The following is a 26735-nucleotide window of genomic DNA, read 5'->3' on the forward strand; positions in this document are numbered from 1 at the left end:
GGGAATTACAAACAGGATGCAGCTCAACTCAGAAAAAAGCTGGGATCCTGGGTCTATCACAATTGAGTAAGGGCTTAATAGTCAATCACGTCAAGCTTGGAGAGAAGACGGACAGTTCTGCTATAAATCAAATTAAAAGTCCAATATCACTTTCAGCAGACTGAGATTGTCCACCATCATCGATAAGCAATCATGGGAACGCAATCAACTCAAATATTCACAAATGGAATCCTATATCCATAACTATAAACATTCATGAACGAAAAATAAAAGACTATGGCCCATATTTATGGAAAGTTAGTGCCACCTTAGTGTAATTTATTTTGATGCTAATACGGCGCCAACTGAACTTCATATTTATATTTTGACGCTACACCTGTCTAGCACCATTTTCAGGAAGCGCCAACCCACCTTGCCCCTCATTGCGACCATGAGATGCAAGGTAGGTGTTCCCTTCCTAAAAATGACACTAGCCACCAGCCTCATATTTAACTCCCGATGCTGAAATGACACGCACCTAGGAGGCGGACCTAAAAAATGGTGCTAAGCCCGATTAGCATAATTATTTAATGCCTGGTCAGACCAGGTGTTAAAGGGCTGGTAGGCCCATTTCCATTCCATGGAATGGGCACTTAGATGCCCACCCTAACCCTCAGCATCACCACCACCCACACCACAGGACCACTACTGGAGGTGTATGTGTGTGGTGTACCTTTGGGGGCCCCTTAAATGGGGCCCTCTGGCTGGCACTGGGTATGCTGGGCTTGTCCAGGGGACACTGGTCCCTTGTGGTGGGCATTGGGGTTGTGGTAATGACTCCTGTCTATGCTTTGGCTGCTTGAGCATCATAAAAATGACGCCAATCGTAATAACAGCAGATATTTTGCCGCTAATCAGCCTACCGTCATTTTTGACCCACTAGCGCCATTTCCCCTGATGCCATCCATCACCAGCTAGCATCTTTTTTTGAGAGGCTAACCATTCTTTAGCTCGATTGTGCATCTTTTTTTTAATATGACGCACGGATTGCGCCAAGGAATGGAGTTCGCTCATGTTAAGAAAAATCATGCACAATTGCACTAGCGCAATTGTGCTTCATTTTTCATAAATATGGGCCTTAGTGGCACCGGTTGAAAAACACTCACCTGGCTTGGTCAGCATACTATTCAATATCCCAAAACAAGGATAAAGGCATGGAGCAAATGCAGCCTTCAGACTACAATATAGACTCGGGCAGTCAAGGTCTCACAGGTCACACTAATCATTTAAGACCTACCACTGTGGCCGAATCAACCTGCAGCATTAAGGATAGGCAAACTAAGCTCTCCGTCATGCCTGAATACTCCCCCCAAAAAGTACTGATACTCTGATTGGAACAAGCCTGCTGAGTATGTTTGGAGAGATTCTGGAATTAAGAGGAATTAAATCCTCAGACCTGTTTGCAGTGGAATTTTGGACAATAGATAACTGGCATCAGACTGAACTAACACTAACAACATGGAAATCAAACAAAATTGTGGATCTGATCTGTTTATTTACCCCATTGTTGAAACCTGGGGAATCACTTTAAAAAGGCACCAACCACCCAAATATCCATATCCCTTGTTACAAAGGATGGGGTTGCCCTTGTTCTGATCCATCACAGAAAAATACCCCAAATCAGTTTTGTCTGAAGGCTAGAAGTTCCTCACCTGGTTTGTTGGTAAGAACGTCTTTATCTCTAGCCAAAGGCGGGCATAGACAGGCCCAGTCAAATTCCAGGGCAGAAGTAAAGCAGGACTGGCCCTGGATTCCAGAATATTGAGATACCTGCTGATCTTGATACCGCCTTGCAGCAAAAAGAAAGTAGTCGTTCCATAGTCCCAACATTGTCAATAGAAAAACAAGAGCATGTCACCATCTGCTTGTGGAACGTCCACAGATTTGGAGTAATGTCGCACGACTTTGAAACAATATCCTTTCTTCAAAAATTTGATATAGTTTTACTTCAAGAAACATGGAGCCTAAACCCAATACCGTTAATAGGTTTTCAGGAGTACCACATACCTGAAGAAGGTTCTCAAATTATGGTCATCCAAGGGGGGAATGTCCATATTATATAGCTCTACGAAGTATAAGTGATTTTTTGAAGAAATTGATTCGGGTGGAAATTGGATCCAAGTCATAAAACTTGAAAGCAAAAAGGAAGCATAAGTAAGATTTGGCCTGCTCAAAATAAACATGTATATTTACCCAGGAAGAGAAAGTAAGCAAGAAAGGACAGCGACACTTATGAACTTAATAAAGTTGTTGCAAAATCTGTATCAGCCTGGGCCAATGCTTATCTCTGGGGATTTCAACATCAATCTGGTTAGGAAAGTTTAGAAGAATATGAAGATTTAAGGGGCATTTGCAGCCGCCAAATTACAAAAACAGCTGGAAGCTCAAGGGCTTGCAATTCTTAAAGGTAAATCACAGGAAGACAGCACAGCAGCAATAATGTACCTAAGAGGAAAGCAGCAATCAATTAAGATTATATCCTTCTAGGTGAAGACGCACTCCCCTTGGTGATCTTCTTTAAAATATATCCACGACCCGAAAGTGACCACTTTCTACAAGTTCTAAAAATCAATCTAAAGCTGCATGAAATCAGAACAACAGCCAATTTAATCTGAAGACCTGAAAGCGCTAACTTAAACAAATTAAGATGGCAAGGAGGCAAAATAGACCAAATTATGGATATGGTCTATCAGCATGCAAATAAACATGGGAAATGCAAAGAGGATCAGTGCCTCCAGTCAAGGATGGCTCTAATCAAGATCTTACAAATACATTTTCCAGCAAAACAGGTTCATTACAGGAATTTTGAGAGAAACAAGAACAAGGGGGAAAGAGGAAGTGAACCTTGGTTCAATAGGGAATTGCGTGATAATAAAAGGATCATAGCTAGGGTGGTAAGAAGTCCGACAACAGAAGTAAAGAAAGGTAATAAAATTACTGCAACTTATTTGATCACAATGAGGAAAGAATACAAAAAAAGTCTTTTGGTGGGCAAAAAGGAGACACTTTGAGGAGCTATAGGTAAAATTAGTATGGTCCAGCAAACTGTCCAATAGTAGAGCTTTCTGGTATATAATCAATGATCTAACAAAGCACCAGGCCCGTCATCAAAATGCAGGGATCACTGATGAAGTTTGGACTGCGTATGTGAGAGTCTTGCACCTCGCCCAGCAGTGGGGAGAACACTGGTGAAAATCAACATCTGCAGATTCAGGAGAACACAAGTTCACAAGGACCAATAGTTAAAGAGAGTCTAACAGAAATTAAACAAGTATAGGGGATTATAAAACACATTAAGCTAGATGGAGGAGCTGGCCTCAATGGTCTTCCCAAAGCATTGTTCAAGCAAAATGTGGGCTTTTGGGCAATGTATCTAGTATCACTCTCTAATCACATCTACTCTCAGAACCCTGTTCCAACATCTTTGAAAGGGAGTATTTTCCACCCAAAATATAAAAACGGAAGCCACACTTCACCAGGTAATAATAAGCTAATAGCCTTAATAGACATGGAAGCCTTTCAGCCTGGTCGGAGAAGAAATGTCTGATACCAAAAAACCAAACTGGGTTCATGGTCGGCATGGAAAAGATAACCAACCAAGTAACTTTGGGCATATTGACGGAAAACACAATAAGGAAAAAAACACAGGCCATTTGCCTGTTTCATTGACCTCAAATTGGCATTAGATAGAGTGCTGCGTGACCGCCTTTGGGCAAAACTGGAAGAATTGGGCATGTCAGGGAAAATGCTTCATGCAATCATTGCTTTATACAGTGGTACGTGGCCTCAGGTGAAAATTGGAACAGCAGCAGAGTTGCCTCAAAAATCAGTACCAAAAATAGTCTGAAACAACGGTGCGTCCTGGCCCCATGTTTATTTAATTTATATTTAGCTGATTTGAGTAGTAACTTGACAGCAGTAGATTGCCATCCTCTCATCTTGGCAAATGAAAAGATTGTATGTCTGTAATATGCGGACAACATAGTCATCTTAGGCTAAACACCAATCAGCCTGCAAAGACTAACCAATGCCCTGGTAAGCTATATTGAGCAAAAAGGGCTAGAGCTGAATTTGTGGGAAATAAAAGTAGTGCGGCTAGCAGACTTCAAATACAAGGTGCATAGGTGGTTCATTAAAGGCCAGCAGGTTGAGTCCGTCCATTCATATAAATATTTGGGACTCACTGTAGGGCAGCAACTATTGTTCGCTAACCACTATACATCATTACTTGCAAAAACCCAGTTTTTAATATCTGCCTTCAAGCTCTTGAAAAAGAAATTGAGTGGTTCATTATACAGTCATCTTTTATCAGTGATGGAGGCCCAATTCTTACCCTTTCTGATGTAGGGTCTGGAAATATGGCATGCAAAGGAAATAGCCATTTTAAGTCATCTCCAAATAAAGACCTACATATCAGTTGTCTGTTGCCCCAAAGCGTCTTCCCCTGCTTAGGTACGTTTGGAAATTGGCGTCCAACACCAGAAATACCAACAATTTAATTCCTTTTGTGAATCTGTTGTCGCGTAGGATCTCATTATTCTAATGAGACTACTGGATTTGAGCGGCAGAATTGCCTGTGGTGTGGACTGAGTCTTACCCACTACAGGTGACACCTGTTGCCTTAATCCGGGTTTTGCTCCGGCTAACTAGCAGTGCCTCATCTCTACCAAAGGGTAGGGATGATTGGGCAGCCGATCTCATGACATAATTGATTCCTAAGGGAAATCGTGGTAACTCAGGTTTAATTGGTTTCTCTCAATTACATTAGTCTCACATACACAATGACAAACAGAGGCAGTATATGTTTCAATAAGATTTTAATGAAGTGACTGCTTCTTAGATAGCAAGGCATGCACTGCAATAACCAGGATGATACAGCATGACAGAATTAGAATTTTGACAAGGAGAGTAATGCATAGAACTAACACCACCATATTGTCACTGAAGTCAATGGACTAATTCCTAGCTAGGCTGTAATAGAGCACAGCATGTTAAGCTCTAATTCTGCCCTTCAGGTTCCCCTGGGAAGACATCCCCCATACCTGAGCAAAGGCCTGAAGTCTGCATAAGCAGCTGTAGTGAGGCGTTCAGCAATCAGCATACAGTTGTGGTCCTCTGGCTGGAATCTCCGTCTAACGTGTATGGGACAAGGAAATGTTATTCTATGAATACCAGAGACAAAACCTTTACCACATTCACCGGTAACCTATCTTATTGCAGCCTTGAATGAAGCACCGAGTGAACAAGAATGTATTGTTTGATAACGTAGTGCTGGCCTAGGCAAAAACCGCTAGATAGAAATAAATAAAATAAGACCGCAAAAAGCGCTATTGTTAAAATAATAAACAAGCTGAATAAAATATATCTAGGTTAAAGTGCACAGCGGCAGGCATAGTATGCTAAAATGACGTGCATGGAGCTATTTCTAAAATGACTACACAACACTGTGTTGAAGACTTTGTGCAGCAGAAAGTGGAACTTTGCAGAGTTTGTGCTTACTTGAGATAAAAGTCCAAATGGAGTTAAAATACAAAGCAACTTGTGGGGCGCTTACATTGAGAAAGCTCTGACAGAACTAGAGTTGCAAGAAGCATGGGTAAGTAAGATGGGGCTTGCAGCATTTGCTACCATAAGCAATTTTTCATCAAAGAAGCAGTCATTTATGCAAAACAGGAATATCCGTGCAAAGCAGCGGCATGCAAGGGCATTGCTTAGGGCCAGATGTATCAAAAGTTTTTGCATTCGCAAATGGTGCGAATCCTAAAATTTGGCCATTTGCGAATGCAAAAACGTGGTCTGCGATGCATGAAAGGCATTTGCAGAGCAAAATTAAGAAATCACAAAAATTGCGATTTTTTGCGTTGCGACCTGGTTTTGCGAGTCGCATTTTGCGATTCGGTATTCCGAGTAGGAAATTGCGAGGCGCAAAATGCGACTCGCAAAACCAAGTCACAATTCGATGCATCAAAAATTCACAAATTGCGATTTTTCGCAGAATGGCATTTTGCACATGCAAAATACCACTAAGTGAAAGCAGGTGGTAACCAGGTGCAACCTATATAAAGAGGCCCAGAATGCCTCAGACTCTTTTCCACAATGGCTGCACTCTACGTCATGGCGAGGAGGATGAGGATCTTGGCAGGTTTGAGGAGAGGGAGGAGGAGACAGGAGCGCATTTTCAGAGTGCGCATTACACTTTTTTACCAGATAGAGGAGGAAATATTTGAGAGGTACAGGTTGAGCTCTGCCATGATACTCGACCTGATAGCTGAGCTACAACCCATACTGCAGCGCACAACACATAGGACTCATAGCATACCCACCCATGTGCAGGTATTATGCTCCCTCCACCTACTCGCCTCAGGGAGCTATCAAGGGGTCATAGCAGCAGCGGGAGGGGTCTCACAGAGTACCCTCTCTAGAGTTTTCAATGCATTTATCAACGCCATGCTGAGCAGAATACACCAGTACATCTGATTCCCCCACACCCTCCAGGAAATACAGCAGACAAAAATAGATTTCTACCAGATAGCACAGTTCCCCCACGTCCTAGGTGCCATAGATGGGACACATGTTGCAATCTGTCCACCATCAGCCACAGAGTATGTGTAGCGCAACCGTAAATACCAACATTCCATGAATATACAGGTGATATGCAATGCCTCATACATCATAACTGATCTCATGGCCAGGTACCCAGGGAGCACCCATGATTCATACATCTTTCGACACAGCGGCATTCACACAAGATTGCTAGCTGGGGAGTTTGGTGAAGGATATCTACTAGGTAGTGTCCCTCTGTACACTGGTGCATTGATGGCAGTGTGACGTCAGAAGGCTCAGTTACTCATTATACCCTCTGTACCTTCCAGGAGACAGTGCCTACGCAGTGCGCACCTACATGATGACGCCCTACCTAAATCCTACAACACCAGCAGAACGGAGATACAATTCAGCACACAGGGCGACCCGCAATGTGGTGGAGAGCACCTTTGGCCTGCTGAAGAGTCGCTTCCGGCGCCTCCACAAAAGTGGAGGGGCACTATAGTACAGCCCAGAGACAACATGTAGAATAGTGGCTACTTGTGCAATCTTGCACAATATAGCTACCACCAGGGGCATACCTGTGGAAATGTCTGATTCTGAATCAGACGAGGATGATGATCCCATACCACCCCTACTGCCAGCAGACAGGACTAGTGCAGCTGAGGGCAGGCAAAGGCGTGCTGACATCACGCACAACCATTTCAGATGTAAGTATGAACAACACAAATCCACTGAAAATGTACCTGTAGTAAGTAAATTTATTACCTTAATGTCAGCTAATATGAGTTCCACGAGTACCAACAAAAGTAATTGTGACAAAAAACAAAAGCAGTTAACAGTGAAGCACTATTCCTTCATAGTGTCCCATGCCAGAAATATATACAGTCCCCTGTGGCCACTACACTCACTTCTTTCGGCCACGCACGCCACTCGAGTGCGCAGTTGCCTTACTGGCACCTCGAGTGTCTGCCTCTGTGGCAGTGCTGTGCCTGGCACTGCGACGTCTGGTGTCCATTGTGGGCACAGCTAGGCTGCTGAGGCTTGATGTGTCCTCTGTGTCCCCCAGTCCAAGTTCACTAGGTGTGGCTGACCGGTTACCCATTATATTGTCAATCACATTCGTGATCTGTACCAGTCCTTGGGCCACATCCCTGCTGCTGTGTGCTGCCTCAATCTGTGCCGCCACGGCACGACGTGATATTAGGGCTGTAGAATTTGCCAGCCTAGTCACAGAGCGACAGAAACCTCCAAACATGCTCAGGAAGCTCGCTCCTGCCTGCGGTGGCTTACCCTGTCGTGGCGCAGCTCCTGACACAGTTCCCTCACAGCAGTAGTCAGCTCCCTCGTATCCTGCGATGCTTGGACCTGTCCCTCATGCAGCTGTTCGATGTTGGCATTGAGACACTCCAGCTGGCGATGCAGGCCCCCCATGTTTGCATTATGTTGCTGCATCTGCCTTTGTAATGCCGTGTTTTTTTATTTTGCAGGCGCTGCTGATTTAACATAGCCGATTCCAGGCCACCAAATAACGCTGTTCCCTCACCTGCCTCAAAATGCATATGTAGGCATCCTGCGGGGTGCTGTGCTCTGCTGTGAACAGGGCTCCTGCATCCGAGTGCATCTGCCAGTTGGGGACGGTGTTTGTGAGTCTTCCTGCAGCTCATCAGAGTCCTAACTCAGTTCTGGCAGTGGCAGTGCCCTAGGCCTGCGTCGGAGTGGCGCAATGTTCTGTGACTCACTCGTATTGGAGTCTGAAGCAGGATGGGTGTCTGTCTCCCCTGCAATGGCACATGCTGTAGCTGCAGGGCCTGGGCCACCTGCAACGACAATATGCAGCATGTCAGTTATGTATGTTACAATAAATGTCACACAATGGTAATAAAGGTACAGTTACTTCTCATCACTATGTTGTGGGTGTTGTGTTCTTTTGTGTGTCGCTCTGCCTATTACATTGTATGTGCTACTTTCAGCTCTGGGTTGTGGTCTACCACTCCCATAAGGCATTGTTGTGCTGCTTCTAAGATGTGGAATGGACTACTTCTCACAATGTTTAAAATTACTTGCTAATTCCTAAGGGGCTTTTGTGCATACACATATGGGGTTACATTTCAATATTGCACTTACCTTTACTTGTACTTGGTGTGCCGGATGTGTCAATGTCAGTGACCCCACTGACTGCTTCTGGGAGGAGTGTGGACTCCACTAGGTCCTCTATTGGGGTGGAGGGTGTCTCTGTGGGTGGTGCGCCTCCTGTGCTCCTGGCCTCCTGCAGGCGTCTTGCCACCCTCTCCTTGGCACGGGACCGCAGGTCGTACCACCTCTTCTTGATTTCTTCAATAGAGCGCTGCGCCACTCCAACAGCGCAGATCTTTGTCTGGATATCTGCCCAGAGTCTGCATTTTTCACTCTCAGGCACCTGGAGTGAGCTTTTGCCGAACAACCGGTCATGGCTCCTGACCACCTCCTCTGTGAGAACCTCCAGCTCTTGCTCACTAAACTTCAGCTTGCGCTTCCTTTCTCCCTTCTCCTTTCCCTGGGCAGAGGTGTTCATGTTGGTTCTGCTGTGCTGCCTTCTTCAGAGACTTGCTCAGTGTGGCTGGGCTGACTCTCTCTGAGTGCTGGTTTGGGTGTGGCACCTGCAAACTGCCTGGGATGACTCACTTCCTGCTTGTGATGGCATCAGGCTCCTCCAGGTGTGCGTTCTCGTAATTTGCGATTTATAAATTACCGAATCGCAATTTGCGAAAATGCAAATTGCGATTCGGTATTTGGGCCTCGTAAATCACAAATAGCGATTTTTAAGAAATCGCTAAATCCGATTCGCTATTATGATACATGGCCTATTGCGACTCGGAAATAGCAATTTCTTAAAAATCGCTATTTGTGATTCGCAAGGCCATTTCATGATACATCTGGCCCTAAACTCCTACTCCAACTTGAAACCACAAGCATATGTTGCTGGGCACTTTCACCAAGCTTTAAAAAAGTGATTCACGCTGTTTTGTTTTGGCGTTTCTGACTCCAGGGACCTTTTCCCATCACGGAAGGGTAAGAATTGTCTCTTGTGCAGCTACAAACTGAAATCAATAAGTCATCTAATGTGCACGTGCCCAAGAGTTGTGGACCACAGGAAGACACTACTCAAACCAATATTCTTGGAGTTTAAAATACCTACCTGTAGGCAAGCAGGTATTAGTTGGCTGGCCGGAATGTCAATTCCACTGGTATCCTGAGAAGTAAAATTTGTTACTTTAGTAAACAACCTTCACCAAAGTGCACCCCAGCATTGAAAACTGTAAAGCAAGGAAAGGCCAACTTGGTTCCCTTGAAAACTAACAACTTATAGACTAATTGCTTCTCAGCACATTCTCGGTATTACATTTTATAGGCACTGGTACACTCAATCCTAATCAATCAAGATGCTAGATCTAAAATTAAGAGATGGTAGTCCTAGGCATACTGGGCATGGCTCAGGACATTGGCTTATAAAGAACAGATAATAATTTGGATCTTAACATATCCGTCTTTAAATCAATAGCGCTGTAATTTTATTGAAAATGTGAGTTTCAGTCTCAAATGGTGATCTTAAATTTGTTCTTGTTTAATGCACTTCTATCGGGAGATTACCCATTAAATCAACCTTCCACAGGAGCAGATTCCTTTTACCCAACTCCCTCTAACAGATGCGTGCTCAGACTTTACTGATTATCTGAACCCTTCATCCGCTAGGGGGAAAGGGGCATGGGAATAGAAAAAGAGAGACCGCCTCCAGATACAGTTCCAGCCTGTGTTTCCCACTTCAAGACAGGATATTCAGTGTGTGCTTCTGTAACCTGCACCTTTCTCCCTATTGGGATTTCTTTAAAAGAAGGATCTGCAGTTGGGTGATAAGAGCATAGATAAATACATTCCTACTGCGCATTCAACTGTTCAGCCATTCACATTCACCGAATTCTATCGTTCCTCTAACCTGGATCTTTTGAGAGACTAGACTCTCTCTAAGAGAACAATGTTAATTTAATATCTTCTTTTCTGCAGGAGTCAGAGGTTTCCAAGGTTCTCTGGAGAACATTTCAAAGGTTCACAAATATACAATTTTCTAATGTCTTTTACAGGAACCGAAATCTCCTTCTCAAGGTTCAGTTTTCTCAGTCACAGAGTTTTTGAATATATATGTGTACATATATATTGGCAAGTCTGGAAATCGTACAAAAGGATTCCTTACTGCAGTTGCTTGAAATTCTGCTAAGCCAAAACAAATTCTCCTCAGAAAGCTGATAGCCAGTTGTTGGAAGAAGGAAGAAATTCAGCTTCTCCAGAAGAGAAAAAGTAGCTGGTGTGCACACTGTAACAATAAAAATAATTAATTACTCAAAACTGGAATAATTCTCTATGAAACAAAGCTCCTCAGGAACACTGCTCATTCTCCTCAGGATGACAGTTGAAGTACACAGCTCTCGGAGAGAAACAGCTGGAGGGAAACTCCAGCATGAGACTAAAGTAGGAACACTAGAATGCTGACTTCACAAAGCTTTGCAGCCACCATCTTGAGTGACAGTTAAAACTGAAGAAGATAGTTCTAAGAACAGCCTCCGCAAGAGCCACTGGGAGTGAGGACGCTGCTGCAACCAACGTGGGTACAAGGAAAAGGGGAATCGTTTTTGCTGAGGGAAGAACTTAACAACACTGGCAATAGTTTTCCTGACAACCTTATGGTTGGCAACAACTGAATAAAGTTAATCAATATAGATAGTGTGATAGTTTGGTTGACCAAAATGTTCTGAAGAATATTTTGGGAAGCCTGTGTAATTCCCCTATTTTAGGATTACGGAAGCCCAATGGAATATCCTGCATAGTTCAGGATTAGAGAAAAAGCTAATGAGATTGTTGTTCGATGTTGTCCAGTGGTACAGAATCCACGAGCGATTTTGTTTCAGATCCTGTGTGAAGCAGAGTGGTTTATGGTCACTGGCTTGTATCAGGTCTTCTTTTCTATTCCCCTACATGAAGATAGCCAGTTCCTTTCTGCCTTTAAATTTGCCATTCATATTTTGACATGGTGTCGTACTCCACAACGGTATATATGAAGTCACCATCAATATTTAATCTGATTTTGAAGAAGATCGTGGAAACCCTTAAAATGCCCTATCATTCATTTCTAGTGCAGTATATTGACAACCTTTTGGTTGCGTCAAATACTCATGAAGCTTGTAGGAGAGATACCATAGGTCTCTTGAACCATTTAGGAGAGAATGCACAAAATGTTTCCTCAGCAAAATTGCAGTACTGTAAAAAGAAAAGCTGATCATTAGGTCATCACATAGAAAAGGGTGCAAGGAAGGTGTCCCAAGAGAGAATTTCAGCAATCATGCAGATGAATACCCCGTTACTCAGAGGGAAATCAGAATGTTTGTTTTTGGGGATGGTTGGCTACTGCTGCCTTTTTCCTTTTGTCTAAGGTCTCATAGAGGTTGAAACATAAGGATGTGTCTGATAAGGTATCATTGGTTGACAAATGTATGCATGCCTTCACCGAGCTGAGAGGAGGCTTGTACCGAGCTCCATCTCTGGGAATGCCTGATTACAACAAATGTTTTTCTTTGTTTTGCTGTGAAAGGGATTGGTGTGCTCTCTCAGTTTTGACACTGTTGCATGGAAATGCAATCAAGTCTGTGGCATATTTTTCAGCCATATTTGATTGAGTAGTTGCAGCATAGCCTTGTTATCTAAAAGCCATGGCAGCCTTGAGCATCAGAATCCAATAGTGTGAAGGCATTGTTATAGGCAATCAACTGAATGTTTTTATTTCCCATTCAATGATTTTGTTCACCCGCACCAAGACCTGACTAATGTATGTTTGACCCATTATGAGCAAGTTATATTGGGATCTCCAAATGTAACTATAAAGCAATGCGATGTAAATCTAGCAACTCTTATGTCAAATCCAACTGAAAATGCAAGTGACCGTGAAGATGAGGTTGAGCATGACTGTGTCGATGTGACTGAATTTTGCACCAAACCCAGTCTTGATATTCAAGATGTCCCCTTGGATGGAAGTGACTATGTCATGTCCGTTGATGGCTCTTGTTTGAGAGACCCTGATGGTACCCTGAGAGCAGGTTATGCAGTTTGCACGGTCTCAGGTGTGATAGAAGCCTCCTGGCTTTGAGGAGTCTTTTCAGCCCAAGTAGCAAAATTGATTGCTCTTAGTAGAGCATGCTGGGTTTCTGAACAGCTCAAAGTGACCATTTTCACTGATAGCCAGCATGGGTTTGGTGTCGTTCATGACTTTGGAAAGTTGTGGTCCCAGAGAGGTTTCATGACCTTGTCTAGATCCCCTATCAGAAATAGTAACAAAGTTTATCAGTTGCTGAAAGCATTACAGTTACCTGTGGAAATCGCAGTTGTAAAATTAGCAGCTCACCAAAAGCCAAATAATTGCGTATCCTTGTGTAATACATATGCAGACGAAGTATCTAGGTTTTATGTCCTGCATTGTACTTCCTTTAATGAAGAGTGGAGCTATTGAAATGTCGATGAGACAAGTCAACATTTCTTTATGACAGCCATTGATACTTGGGAAGAAGTTAAAAGTTTGCAGGAAGAGGTGACAGAGGAAGACAAGCAGGGTTGGGTTAAAGCAGGATGTGTCCAGATTAACGAGGATGATGTTTGGGTGTCAAGTGATGGGAAAGCAGTGTTGCCAAATAGCTTATTGTCCCCGATGGCAAGATACTACCATGGACAGGCACACACAGTCAGAGATGCGATGGTCAGAGCATTCAGGCAAACATGGTTTAACCCCAGATTTAGATTGGGCGCGGGAGCAGTGTGTCACAGATGTGTAACTTGTCAGCAGATGAATGTATGGAAACTACCAGTTGTTACCTTGAGTCACATAGGTAGATCAGGAAGACCTTTCAATAGAATGCAGCTTAATTTCATTGACTTGTCAGTGTTCAATGGGTGGAGGTACATTTTGGTTCTGGTGTATCTATTCTCCTATTGGTAGAAGCCTACTCAACTCAAAGGAATGATAGCCTCACTGTTGCAAAGCTGTTATTGAGGGAGTTGATACCTCAATATGGCTTTCCGACTTCTCTGGAATCATTCCAAGGAACTCATTTCAAAAGGTAGATTCTTAAATTATTGTGCGTGGCATTACAAGTTAAGCGAAGATCGCATTGCAGTTAAAGACCAGTAACTTAGGGTTTGGTAGAGCAGATAAATGGAAGGCTGAAGTCTCGACTGGTGAAAGTATGTGCATCCACAACACTAAAATGGCCAGAAGCTTTGTCTCTTGCCCTGAAGAATATGTGCAGCACACATGACAGGAAGACAGGCTTGTCACCTCATGAGATCATCATGGGGTGTGCTATGAGATTGCCAGCAAACCCTGCATAAGCTCTTGTGAACATTACAGATGACTTTGTACTGGATTATTACAAAGGATTAGCTGATGTGGTTTGGGCTTTTTCTCGCCAGGTTGGAGAAGCAACTGCATAACCGCAAATAGGACTTTGTCATTACTAGGCCTGGGTGAAAAACTCCTGTCTGATGGGGGAGATTGTGGGATTCTGCAACTCCGCGTTCTGCAGACTACGCAGAGTTAATGATAGAGTCGGCATTCCTCAACGTAGCAGAGTTTTTTTTCCTGTTTTTCCCCAGTTGGCGCATGCTTACATTTCATGTGAGCGAGATGTGAGACAAGAGACTTCTGGTCTTTCACCAGCACAAATTAGCATTTTTACCCGCTTGCAAGAGTTAGCGCCGCACCAGTGACTTCCGGCATGTCTTTTGTGATGTAGGTGAGTGCGAATGAGCGCGATTGACTGCTGCTGCAACCTGGTAAAGCTGAAGCAGCTAAAATTTAGAGTAAAAAATATTTTCTAATTGACTGTTCGTGTTGATATTGTTCTGCGAGGAGTATTTAAAAACAAGTAAGTTAAAAAACACTTGTATAAGTGTGTTGTACAACTTGTTTGTTTGATAGAAGGTGTGCACCAGGATTTATCTATACTTTTATCTGTTTTTTATTTTAATTATTGTTGTGGGTGGTCTCATTTGGGGCCTATTTATGGTTTTACTTGTAATTTTTGTTCTGCAAAGGAAAAATGTTTTACAGTTCACTACATTTTCTCCATGTTTTTTGTAAATTTGCAATATCCATTAAATTCACTATGTTAATGTTAAGTGGCCTAGCTTGTTAATGGAATAGGCCGTCCAGCTGTAGGACCAGTACTACTCATGGGTTCATGATGAAACAACTGTTTGTGGTGTCTGTGGAACTGAAACTTCATGGATGATATTGGATTAAAGATTACAAAAAGTTGTTTGGTGATATTTCATATTTTTGTTTCTGCAAACAGTGTATGGTGGGGTTATAGTACTTGGTGCCTTTGTATGATGTGTGTTGTCAAATTTTTAACCCCTTTAATTTTAGTATCTGGAATTACTGACAATGCTTTTTTCTCCTGTACCAATGCTTTCAGTGTGTGAAAGTGTTTATCATAGGCCACCATTTGTCTTTGTTCCTCATGCCATCTGTGCAGGTGCCCTTTTTGTGTACTCAATTATAGTTCTATACCCAGTGCTTTAAATGGTCTGGTACTGTCCCGTACTGAGTACCAGCACTTTTTTATTTTGAGATGGAGAGTACCTGCACTTCTCAAGAAAAATGAAGGCCCATATTTATACTTTTTGACGCTAAACTGCGCTAACGCAGTTTAGCGTCAAAAAGTTTTGCGCCGGCTAACGCCATTCTGAAGCGCCATGCGGGCGCCGTATTTATTGAATGGCGTTAGCCGGCGCAAGCAGACCGGCGCTGCCTGGTGTGCGCGAGAAAAACCACGTACACCAGGCAGCGCCGGCGTAGGGGGAAAATGGCGCATGGGCGTCTTAAAATGGGGCAAGTCAGGTTACGTCGAAAAAATCGTCGTAACCCGACTTGCGCCATTTATTTTCGACGCCCATCCCCCATCAACATGACTCCTATCATTGTAAAGATAGGAGTCATGCCCCCTTGCCCAATGGCCATGCCCAGGGGACTTATGTCCCCTGGGCATGGTCATTGGGCATAGTGGCATGTAGGGGGGCACAAATCAGGCCCCCCTATGCCAAAAAAAATTATTAAAAAAAAATAAAAAAATACTTACCTGAATGTCCCTGGGGTGGGTCCCTCCAGCCTTGGGTGTCCTCCTGGGGTGGGCAAGGGTGGCAGGGGGGGTCCCTGGGGGCAGGGGAGGGCACTCATTTTGAGCCCACTTGTCCCTTAACGCCATGCCTGACCCAGGCGTTAAAAAGCGGCGCAAATGCGCCGTTTTTAGCCACGCCCACTCCCGGGCGTCTCTTTTGCCCGGGAGTATAAATACCACGTAAAGGCCTGGGAGTCATTTTTTAGACGGGAACGCCTCCCTTGCATATCATTAACGCAAGGAAGGGGTTCACGCTAAAAAATTACGCACATTCCGGGAACTTTGGCGCTATTCGCCTCTAACGCCATAGTATAAATATGGCGTTAGTTGGCGTTAGTTTAGCGTCGAATTTGCGTCGAAAAAAACGACGCAAATTCGGCGCAAACGGAGTATAAATACGGCCCGAAATGCTTTTCATTGGAGAGTACCGGCACTTCTCAGAAACAAGCCGATACTCTGTTACAGAGTACCTGTACTTCTATTTTTCCATTTGAAGCACTGCCTATACCTATGTGTTTTTTGTTTTCTATTCATCCTTCTTGTTGTTTGACCATGTGGCTGGTGGTCATTATGTGTAGGCAACCAGTGTGCTTAAGGCCTACAAGTGTTCTTCTTTGTTGTGGTGGCCATGTCTCCTAGCTGGTTGTAGTTTGACCATGTGGCTGGCAGCCATTTTGTGTATGCAGCCAGTGTGCTTTAGGTCTGCATGTGTTCTTCTTCGTTGTGGCTGCCATGCCTCCTTGCTGGTTGTTGTTTGGCCATGTGGCTGGGAGTCATTTTGTGTTTTATCCAGGCCTAGTAGGCCAATGCTTATTAATGAATGTATTGTATGAGCAGTTTTTTATATTTTATTATATTCTTTTTTTCATTTTTCACCTCCGCACTCTTTGCCTCTCAAATCCCTGTGGTTTTTCATGTTAGTGCCCTTGCTCTAGTACAGCAGCAATTGAAATCTATTTTTAAAAAATTGTATTATTTTTTCCTAATTCGTTTCACAAACATTTTTGTATTTAATTTTATAATAACAGTATAATAATAATAAGATGTAAATATTTAAAAAACAAATCTTGGTTGTAGAATTAAAAAAAAAAGTAAATTATTATTTTTTTAATTGTTTTTCACTTTTCCCCCATAAGCCCCATGTATGCCATGGGCGTACTTTTGCAATACATTACATCATTCAAGGATTATTATTCCATTTGTTACCAGCACCTGCCACATATCAACTTGATGCAGACAGATAAAGCTAACAGTTACATTCTGTATGTTGTAGTTGTTGCTCTTTCTTATCCTTCATGACTGTACATGATAATGAAAGTTAATGTTGGTGTGGATTTATGAATGGATACATTGTATTTCATAATTATTTATAAGTTTAGTTAAGTTACCATTAAATTATATTACTTCTACTAGTGATGCAACTGCAACAATGCCACATTTCACTGATCCTTCTTGCATGTTTGCTTTAAGGTGCACAAAGAGAAAGAGACATCACCCACAGTACTGCCAGACAGAAGGCCTGCTCACAACGTGATGCATGACCACACTCATGACCACATGGATATCTCTTCAGCTTGTCAAGCTAACTGCTACTGTCACCTGACAGCTTCAAGATGGCCCCAAAGAAAGCTGCTCCCAAGAAAGTGGCCAGTGTTAAGAAGGAGCTTTTCACCACTGGTATGTCGCCCCCAGAACTTTTTTGGGGCATAAACGTGTGCCTGCCACACCAGTCTCTGGGGAGCAGCACTTTTGCATCAGCAGCCCCATTCCAAACTAGGCCCTAGCCCATGTCTGGCACAGAGGCAGCATCTCAAATCACAGGAATGCCGATGAGCAGTGACATTGAATTCTGTCTCAAAGTAGTACCCAATTGTTGCTGGAAACTCAGGCCAGTGCACAACAACAGCTGCAGCCAGCAATAGCAGTTCCACCCAAAGAAGTAGCACATCAGGATGTTGAGCTTCATGCAGAGGAAGCTGAAGAAGCCCCTCTTTCATAAGATCCACTGTCTTCCAGATCTCCACCATCTTCTTCTTCAAGCCCCCCCTTCTGACGATCAAGATTCCACATGGATGCCACCTCAGTCTGAGACACACCAGGAGAGGAACGGAGTGAAAAGGAAGGTTCCTGAAAGCATTAGAGCTATGGATGAAGAAGAGGAGGGTGACGAGTCTAAAGACTAGCCAGTCATCATGGATGTTAATCCAACACCAGTGGAGTCAAACATTACCCCATCTTCTCAACCTGCTCCGAGGGATGTGGCATAGATCCTTCTACCTCCACCAGCTTCCATATTTACAAGGCCCTGGGTGCGGCCTATATCCACAGCCACCTCAGTAGAAGAAGGCACTGCAGAGAGGCAAAAGTCATCAAAACAACATCCACCTACACCCAATTCTTCAGACATTGGCAGTGGCCCCAGTGTTAGAAAGTTGACCTCCCCAGTTTGGGACTTCTTTACTGTTAGTGAAAAGGAGCCAAACATTGCCATTTGCTCCATTTGTTGAGAAAGTGTTAGTCAGGGTAAGCTTGGTACAAACTATAGAACTGGAGGCCAAACAACCCATTTGAGAAAACACCATACAATCTACTGGGAGGCGCACCTTAGCGGGCAAAAGCCTCCAAGTGGTGTTAGTGAATGTGTTGCAAGCAGGGGATCTGAGCCGATCATGGTGGAAGGTGAAGATGAAGAAGAGGGTGACATTTTCATAACACAAATCAACCCTGTCCCCAGCAGTGCAGTATTATCGCCACCCACATCAGCAACATTGCAATGGCACAGGAAGACTCAGTCAGGTCGAAAAACACCAAGGCAACAACATACAGTGGCTGCTGTTTGTGACTCACATTGAGCCTACCACCACCTTTTAAGTCACCTGTACCAGTGGCGCCAGCAAAGAAAAAAATCCAGGCTACTATTAATGTCATGTTTAGGCAGGAGGGGCAGTACGAACACAACTATCCAAAGGCACCTTTGTACAATGGAAAGCTGGTTAAAATGTTAGCATTGGACCTCCTACCATTTTCTTTTGTGGAAGGAGTGGGTTTTCTTGAATTTGTGGCAGATATCTGCCCAAAATGGAAGGTTCCCAGCCAGACCTATTTTGCCAGAGCTGCTGTTCTAGGGCCACATCACGATGTGCTGGAATTTATTGGACAAGCTTTGCAGCAGAGTGCTATCCACACAATCTACCTGACCACAGACACGTGGCTCAGTTGCCAAGCCACTGATACATGTGCATCACTGCACACTGGATCTCTTTTGTGGGGGGTTAGAGAAATGATAGCTGCAGGTGTTGACACAGCTGACATTTTTTTAATGGTGCTCAGAAGCATGCAACAGTAGCTATGTTTGCCATAGAGAAATCCCATACAGTTGCAAACATCTTGGATGATTTTAACAACAAGGTCTTTGAAAGGCTGTGCCCCAGAGGGCTTGACTTTGGATTTGTTGGAACGGACAATGGCAGTAATATAGTTAAGACCATGACAGATGATGGCTATTTCAGGGTCCTGTGTTTGGTGCACTGCATAAATATAATTGTACAGGACTTCCTCAAAAAATAACCCTAAGTCAGCAACTTACTGTCCACATGCAGCAGGATCTGCAGTCATTTTAGCCATTCTTTTAAAGCCTGCCAGGTTTTGAGGATTATCCAGCGTGATTATAGAACGCCAGTTAAAGCCCTCATGCAGGAGGTGCCGTCACGTTTGAATTCTACTTATTACTTTTTGAGTAGTACAGACCAATTAATGAATATGTCATGCAAAGAGGGGATGCAACTGTGAAAGGCATGATCATTGAGATGGACCAAGCCTCAGTGATCCATGCCTTTCACAGTATTGCTGAGCAAGCCAGAGACCTAGAAAAAAAATGGCTGGAAATTAGAGGCCCACTCACAGGTAGATTTTCTGGGGTGAGGCCTACAACTTCCATAGAGACTTCGGACAATGCTTTTGGCTCACAACAGCCAAAACCAACACCACCAACAACAACAGGAACAAGAGCATCAGCCCCAAAATATGCATTTAATTGGTATCTAAAGGCATGGCTTAAATCCACTGCAGATGCGAAGTTAAAAGAGCTTAACCACATTGGAGCACCAATGACAATTGAGAGGATGGTCCAGGCCTATCTGGATGACCCAACGGAGGTCTATCTGGATCAAAACCCATTGGTGTATTGGTATGGGAAGAGACGCCAATGGCCAATGCTCAGCAGGTTGGCAATACAGTATCTGGCTGTTCCTGTAGCCAGTGTATCTGCTGAGCATGTGTTCAGTGCAGCTGTTGTGGTTGTCACAGTGAAAAGGACCAGTCTCTCCCCAAAACATCAGCACTTTATACCACCAAATTACAGCATACCTGAAGTACAACAGGAGGTAGACGAGGGTGATAATTGGTCAGACTCAGATCACAGTAGTGTGTTATCTGACCAACTTCAGGGTGAACCACCTGAGTTTGAGCACAAACTCTACTTCCCTGACTAAACCTGGGGCACCATAGAACTTTATACTTTCCACTATTGTTGAACTGCTTTGAGAAATAAAACAGCTAGCCGAGGGAACCTTATTATTTTATATTGTTTTTTTCTGTCTAAATGACTAATGAACCACAGCTGCTTCCGGCACAATTATGGCCGAATTGGAGTTGGACCAGTGTGCATTGAAGAAGCCCCCTAACTCCCCAAAATCACATCAAGGGGATTTGAGAGACTCTGCATGCCTTCATTCTGTGCCTATCCTTCATTGTTGTCCACTAACAGGACTTCCCCACATATTTGATTTACAACTTACTGGCCAATGTGTGTTTTGTTTACTGAATGGAAAAGGATCAGCAGTGTGCCACTTTGCTTGATTGGAAAAGGTGAGTAATGCTATATGCCTCAACAATTGTATGAGGGATGCTTGTTTTAATGTTGAGAATCAAGATGGTTTATCTGACTCTTTTCTAGTGGTGACAGATAGTGAGAGTGGGCGTTTATATTGTTTAAATATATTACGCTGGCTTTTGTTTGTGTCGTGATTGAGTCACAATGTTGGTGGCATAAAAATAATAACAGGTGATCATTTATTTCCTGAAGGTGATTTTTTTCCCTTCCCCTTTGACACTTAGCAAAATTTGTTTGCCGGCATCTTCACACTGCTTTGTTTTCTAGTGCTTTGCATTCTGGTTCACATTTGCCAAAGCTAACAAACAAAATTCTAGTAAAGAAAAAACAAACTACTCAATGTTTCTCTTGTTGTTAAACAGTTACAGGTCGCTCTATCTCAATTGGGTCAGGAGACTGTGACTCTTAGGAGCAGTTGGTATGGAGTTGGACATAATAATCTTTACTCAATGTCTGGAGAATGATGGAAGGAATCAGAGTGTGATTTGACAACTTAAACAACTGCCAGAAGAAGAGTGTTATCAACTTCATGGAAATCAACATGGATGATGTGAGAATGAGTCTAAGAGGCCTATTCCAATCTGTGGACTGGTGGTGAGAGGTGTGTCAATTACTTGATTTGGGAAATGAAATGCTGCTGTGTGTGTCTGAAACTCTGAAACTATGTGGTTGGGTGGGAGACCTATTATAGGAAACTGGAGGAGACAGACATGTGATGGATAAAAACATCATATTATGCAGTGCTCTAGACTAAATGTTATGATGTGCATGACAGTTGCGAGTTTGATCATCCTGATACATGGTGACACTTGTCTGTGATTGTTGGTGAATGGTCGCAAAGGTCTTTGCTCTTGCTCTGCCACCTCCGAGTCTTCTTGGTACACTACTCCTCATTTTCCAGATTAATATTATGTTTGTGTAGGATTTGTCTTTTTGTCACACCTTTCCAAAAATCCCTTTTTGATCCATGCATCAAATCCCTAACTATCTTCCCCTGGGATGTGTGATTGATTGAGGTGTTACTTAGTAGTTTACAGCATTTATTAATCACACACTTGGTGGGTGGATGGGGTAGAAGCAACCTCAAATCAGTCTGCAGGTTCTTCATTTGAGTTCACCTAGGTGGAGTGGGACCATCCTTCTGATGCTTCCACTGTTAGTGCGCTAGAATGCTACTACTGCACCAGCATGGTACCTTGAGAAACCATGCAGCCCTCCCTTCATCTATTCAGGTAAGAGAATTAGGGAGGATTGTTGTACTTTTACTTTAGACAATATAATTGGCAATGGCAAATGTCTCCAACCAATTCCTATGGGTCAACTTTTGCAGAATGCACTGCAGAGACTAGAAGAGTTTAAGAACAAGGTTACATAACTACACAAATAATTGTTATACACTATCAGCAGATTTGTAAAACATGCTGCGCTAAAAGGAGTACACTATCAACAGATTTTGAAAACACACTGTGTAAAGGCAGCAGTGCAAAGTAAAACACTCCCAAAAAGATTTTAGGCATAAAGAACTGTAAATAACTATTTATTTTACCCTGTCCCTAACAGAAAGAATAAATACTCACCCCTTCCACCCACAACTGGCCCACCCCATCCCCAAACAAATGCCCCTTTCCCCAACCAATGTTCCAAACAAAATATTTCCATTTGTCCATGTCGATTTGAAGAATAACAAAAAAATCAAAAAACGTCCTGCAAGAACTCACTCCCACGCTCTCCACCCACAACAAGTCCCTCCCATGAAAATAAAAGGTTGAAAAAAGGGGCAGAGGAGGGCACTAAAGGCAGGCCAGGATTCTTCTGAGGAGCTCCTCCACACATGCCTGATGGGCCTCTAACTGTGCCAGCCTCCGAACGATGTGGCGTTGGAACATGGTCTTCAAGGCGGGGCAGCAGGGATGATACGATGGTGGGCAGCTGCCGTGGCAATGTGGCCGGGGAGTTGCTGGGCTGGAGGCACTGGGGCCTGGTGTGGACCCTGAATACTGGCAGCAATTCAATAAATAACTTTATTTCGGCTGGAAGCCATAAAAGTATCCAATAAACAACAAACAATAACTGTACAGTACAATTATAAATTAGTAAAATATACAGATTCCACATAAAACATTAAAAAGAAAAGCAAATAATTCTACTGGATTAAAATGTTAAAACGATGCGGGGCAACTATCTAAATTTTAGAATCCTAGGGGGCTGGCTAAACTTGATTCCATATAGTAATCTGTATCTTCCTACAATAATTTAAGCTAAAATTAGTTGTTGGTACACATAGTTGTAGCAGCAATACAGAACTAGCGTCAAGGTTCTTTTTTCTTTCGCAGGCGAGCCTTCATAGTTTCATGCCCATAATAATTGATTATGGCCTAGGATGATTATGGCTAGTCCAACTGGCCAGCAATGTTTTCTCTAGTTCTTATGGCCCATACGTTTTGTAAATACCTAGCAACAGCAACCACCACCTTGTCGCTTGTGTCACGTGCAAGAATTCACAAGGATGTGTTATTTTTCCTTATCCCCATTGATCTACATACAGGGATTATTCACTTCTTCCTGGGCACCAAATATCTAGGACAAAAAAACATAAAATGGGCCAATGTTTCTGGTTGCTCAGGACCGAAGTGGCAGAAACTCGATTTATGAACCTCCTTGCACCATCTTGCAATAAATGTATTAAGAGGCAATGTCCCTAGCCTAAATTTAATAAAGAGAGTTTTGACATAGGGGGGATTGATATTGTCCATATAAGCCTCAAACTTGGGGCTACATTTGTGGTCCAGAAACAGTAGCATCCTGCTACCAAGGTCCTTTTTGGACCAATGTTGGGTCAAAATGAACTCCCAGTAACACCGCCTTATTCGTGTCTTTGCTTCCTTTGTTAAGTTGTAGGAATCTCTCCACACCTCGTCCATTTTGATAAGTTGGCAAGTGTCTCTGATGTGTTTAAACCAGGGAATTTTTAACACGCCACGATCCGCTAAAAACTCAGCAACTGCTGCTTAGTAGGGGGACAGATATTCGGATGTCCAAAGGCGGACCCAATACATGAGGGCTCTTAAGGCAGCCTCGTTGTGGATCTCATTTAGGGCTAAATCAAATCTAAGGGGTGTAAGTGGAGTACTTGTCGGTAACAACTGCTGTCGTCTCATCTTCCTCTTCCTCAAGGATCACCAACGGCTGGTACTCAGCCCGTGTGCCCTCCAGCTTCATCCGCCACAGTCAGGTGGCTATTTTCTGTCGTGATGGTGGACCAGCAGGAATAGCTTTATCAAGAAAGAAAAAAGAGAAATTGTAAACAATGATCTGAGCAAAATACATGTTTAAAATCAAGTAGTGTAATGGCGCAGTAGCAGTACATTTGGTGCTCACCTCAGTACATTCTATTTTAAGGTGATAACTGTCACAGCCATAATATGTACTATGAAGTACAAGTATTCTTCTCTCTTTTGTTGTGCTAAATTAATGGTGCTATTGCTAGCTCAGCTGGCGTCATAGTCGTACTTGTTACTGTCTGCAGCTGGGGTAGCTGTACTAGAAACTTATTTTATTCCAATGGCCCTGTTCTTCTTTGTACCTGGACTACAAGGCTGATGAATATTAAGAATGAAACATGCCACATAGTATAGTATGATCAATCATGCAGACATCCTGTCTGTCATAAGTAGGCGGTGGGAAAAACGATGCACTGCAGTACAGGGAAAGGATTAGAGAATGGGATGTAGATTGTATTTGGAACATTCACATCATCACAGACTATCCAATTCAGGAAAATCAAGACACTTACTTATGAACCACTTTACTCACTGTCCTCATGCCCTTCCTCCACCACACTTTGTAATAACCACATTTTTTTCCAAAATAATACGTTTACTTTGCGGTAAGGAAAGGAATCTTCTTAACGTAATCAACTGCAAGATAAGGTAGAGGATGGGTAGTTAAAGCGCACACTTTACAGATTAATCAATTCCTCATCATCATCACGTGCCTAACGTTTGGCTAGTAGTGTGACTCACTGTGGTTGGCAAAAGTTGAAAGGGAAAAATTAGAACAGAAGTAAATCCATTATGTAAACCATAATGAAACATATTTATCACTTGGCTTGAAAATGTGGCGCAAGCAAAGATTGGATTTTTCTAATTATTCAGAAGTCTGGGACAGACTTTAAGAAAGATTAAAGGAGTAAAGTACTAGGAAGTGACTGACACAGTGGGCACTAGGAGGAAAGGAAACACACATTGTTTTTGTAATTCCCATGCATTGAAAAGTGTTTGACACACTAGCTTAACATAAGGTGACAGATGCACATTGCACAGTCAACATTGCAGTGCCAATTCTGCTGAATTGAATCATGCAGCTGTTGGGTCATCATGGGTGGCACTGGTGAATGGCCTTAGCGTGGGAGGGAGGTGATAGTAAATGGATGCTGGGATACATATTACCTGATTCGCTTGAAAAAAAACAGTCAGTGGAATATTCTGAAATACCACCCAAACCTTTGCATCAAACCTTTGTTAAAAACCATTCCAAGCAAGTAAAGGAGGTGAGTGTATGGAAGTACCATCTTTCTTGGCATGTTATCCCCATGTTTGCCTGTATGTCAGTATGTTTTTGCCTGTCTCACTGGGATCCTGCTGGTCAGGACCCCAGTGCTCATAGTTTATGGCCTAATGTGTGTGTCTGTATGGTGCTTAACTGTGTCACTGAGGCTCTGCTAATCAGAACCTCAGTGCTTATGCTCTCTCTGCTTTTAAATTTGTCACTACAGGCTAGTGACTTCATTTACCAATTTCAATTGGCACACTGGACCCCCCTTATAAGTCCCTAGTATATGGTACCTAGGTACCCAGGGCATTGGGGTTCCAGGAGATCCTTATGGGCTGCAGCATTTCTTTTGCCACCCATAAGGAGCTCAGACAAACCTTTTCACAGGACTGCCACTGCAGCCTGCGTGAAATAGTGCACACATTATTTCACAGCCATTTTCACTGCACCTAAGTAACTTATAAGTCACCTATATGTGTAACCTTCATTTAATGAAGACTAGGTGCAAAGTTACTAAGTGTGAGGGCAGCCTTGCACAATGGTAACCCCGAATATGGCCATGTAAGGTGTGTAAGATCATGGAATTGTCCCCTCATTCCAAATCTGGTATTGGGGAGCCAATTCCATGCATCCTGGGGGCTCCACCATTGACCCCCAGTACTGCCAAACCAGCTCTCTGAGGCTTGCAATGCAACTACAGCTGCTGCCACCTCACAGACAGGGTTCTGCCCTCCTGGGGTCTGAGTAACTCAGTCCCAGGAAGGCAGAACAAAGCATTTCCTTTGGGAGCAGGGTGTTACACCCTCTCCCTTTGGAAATAGGTGTTACAGGCTGGGGAGGGGAAGCCTCCCCAGCCTCTGGAAATGCTTTGAAGGGCACAGATGGTGCCCTCCTTGCATAAGCTAGTCTACACTGGTTCAGGGACTCCTTGTCCCTCCTCTGGTGCAAAACTGGACAAAGGAAAAGGGAGTGACCACTCCCCTGTCCATCACCACCCTAGGGGTGGTGCCCAGAGCTCCCCCAGTGTTTTCCAGATTCAGCCATCTTGCTTTGCAGGGTTTGGGGGCACTCTGGAGGAATCTGAGTGGCCAGTGCCAGCAGGTGACATCAGAGACCCCTACTGATAGGTCCATACCTGATAAGGTAGCCAATCCCCCTCTCAGGGCTATTTAGGGTCTCTCCTGTCTGTTCTCTTCAGATTCTACTTGTAAGTTTCCAGCAGGAATCCTCTGCAACTACTACTTCATCCTCTGACCTCGGATCAACTGCAGCCTGCTCCAGGAACCGCTGTAACAGCAACAAAGTATCCAGAAGGGATACTTTTCCTCTGCAACTTCAGCTCCAGCCAGCAACTGCAACAGTTTCCATGGTGTGCACACTCTGAGGACTCTGTGTTTTCACCCTGCACCAGAAGGACCGAAGGAATCTACTGTAGGGTGACGGAGTCACTCCCCTGCTGAAGAAGGCACCTTCTAAGTCGACAACTGGTTCTCTTGGACTCCTCTCCTGGTGAC

The sequence above is a fragment of the Pleurodeles waltl genome, chromosome 8 (genome assembly GCF_031143425.1).
Source record: "Pleurodeles waltl isolate 20211129_DDA chromosome 8, aPleWal1.hap1.20221129, whole genome shotgun sequence".
NCBI classification, from domain to species: domain Eukaryota; kingdom Metazoa; phylum Chordata; class Amphibia; order Caudata; family Salamandridae; genus Pleurodeles; species Pleurodeles waltl.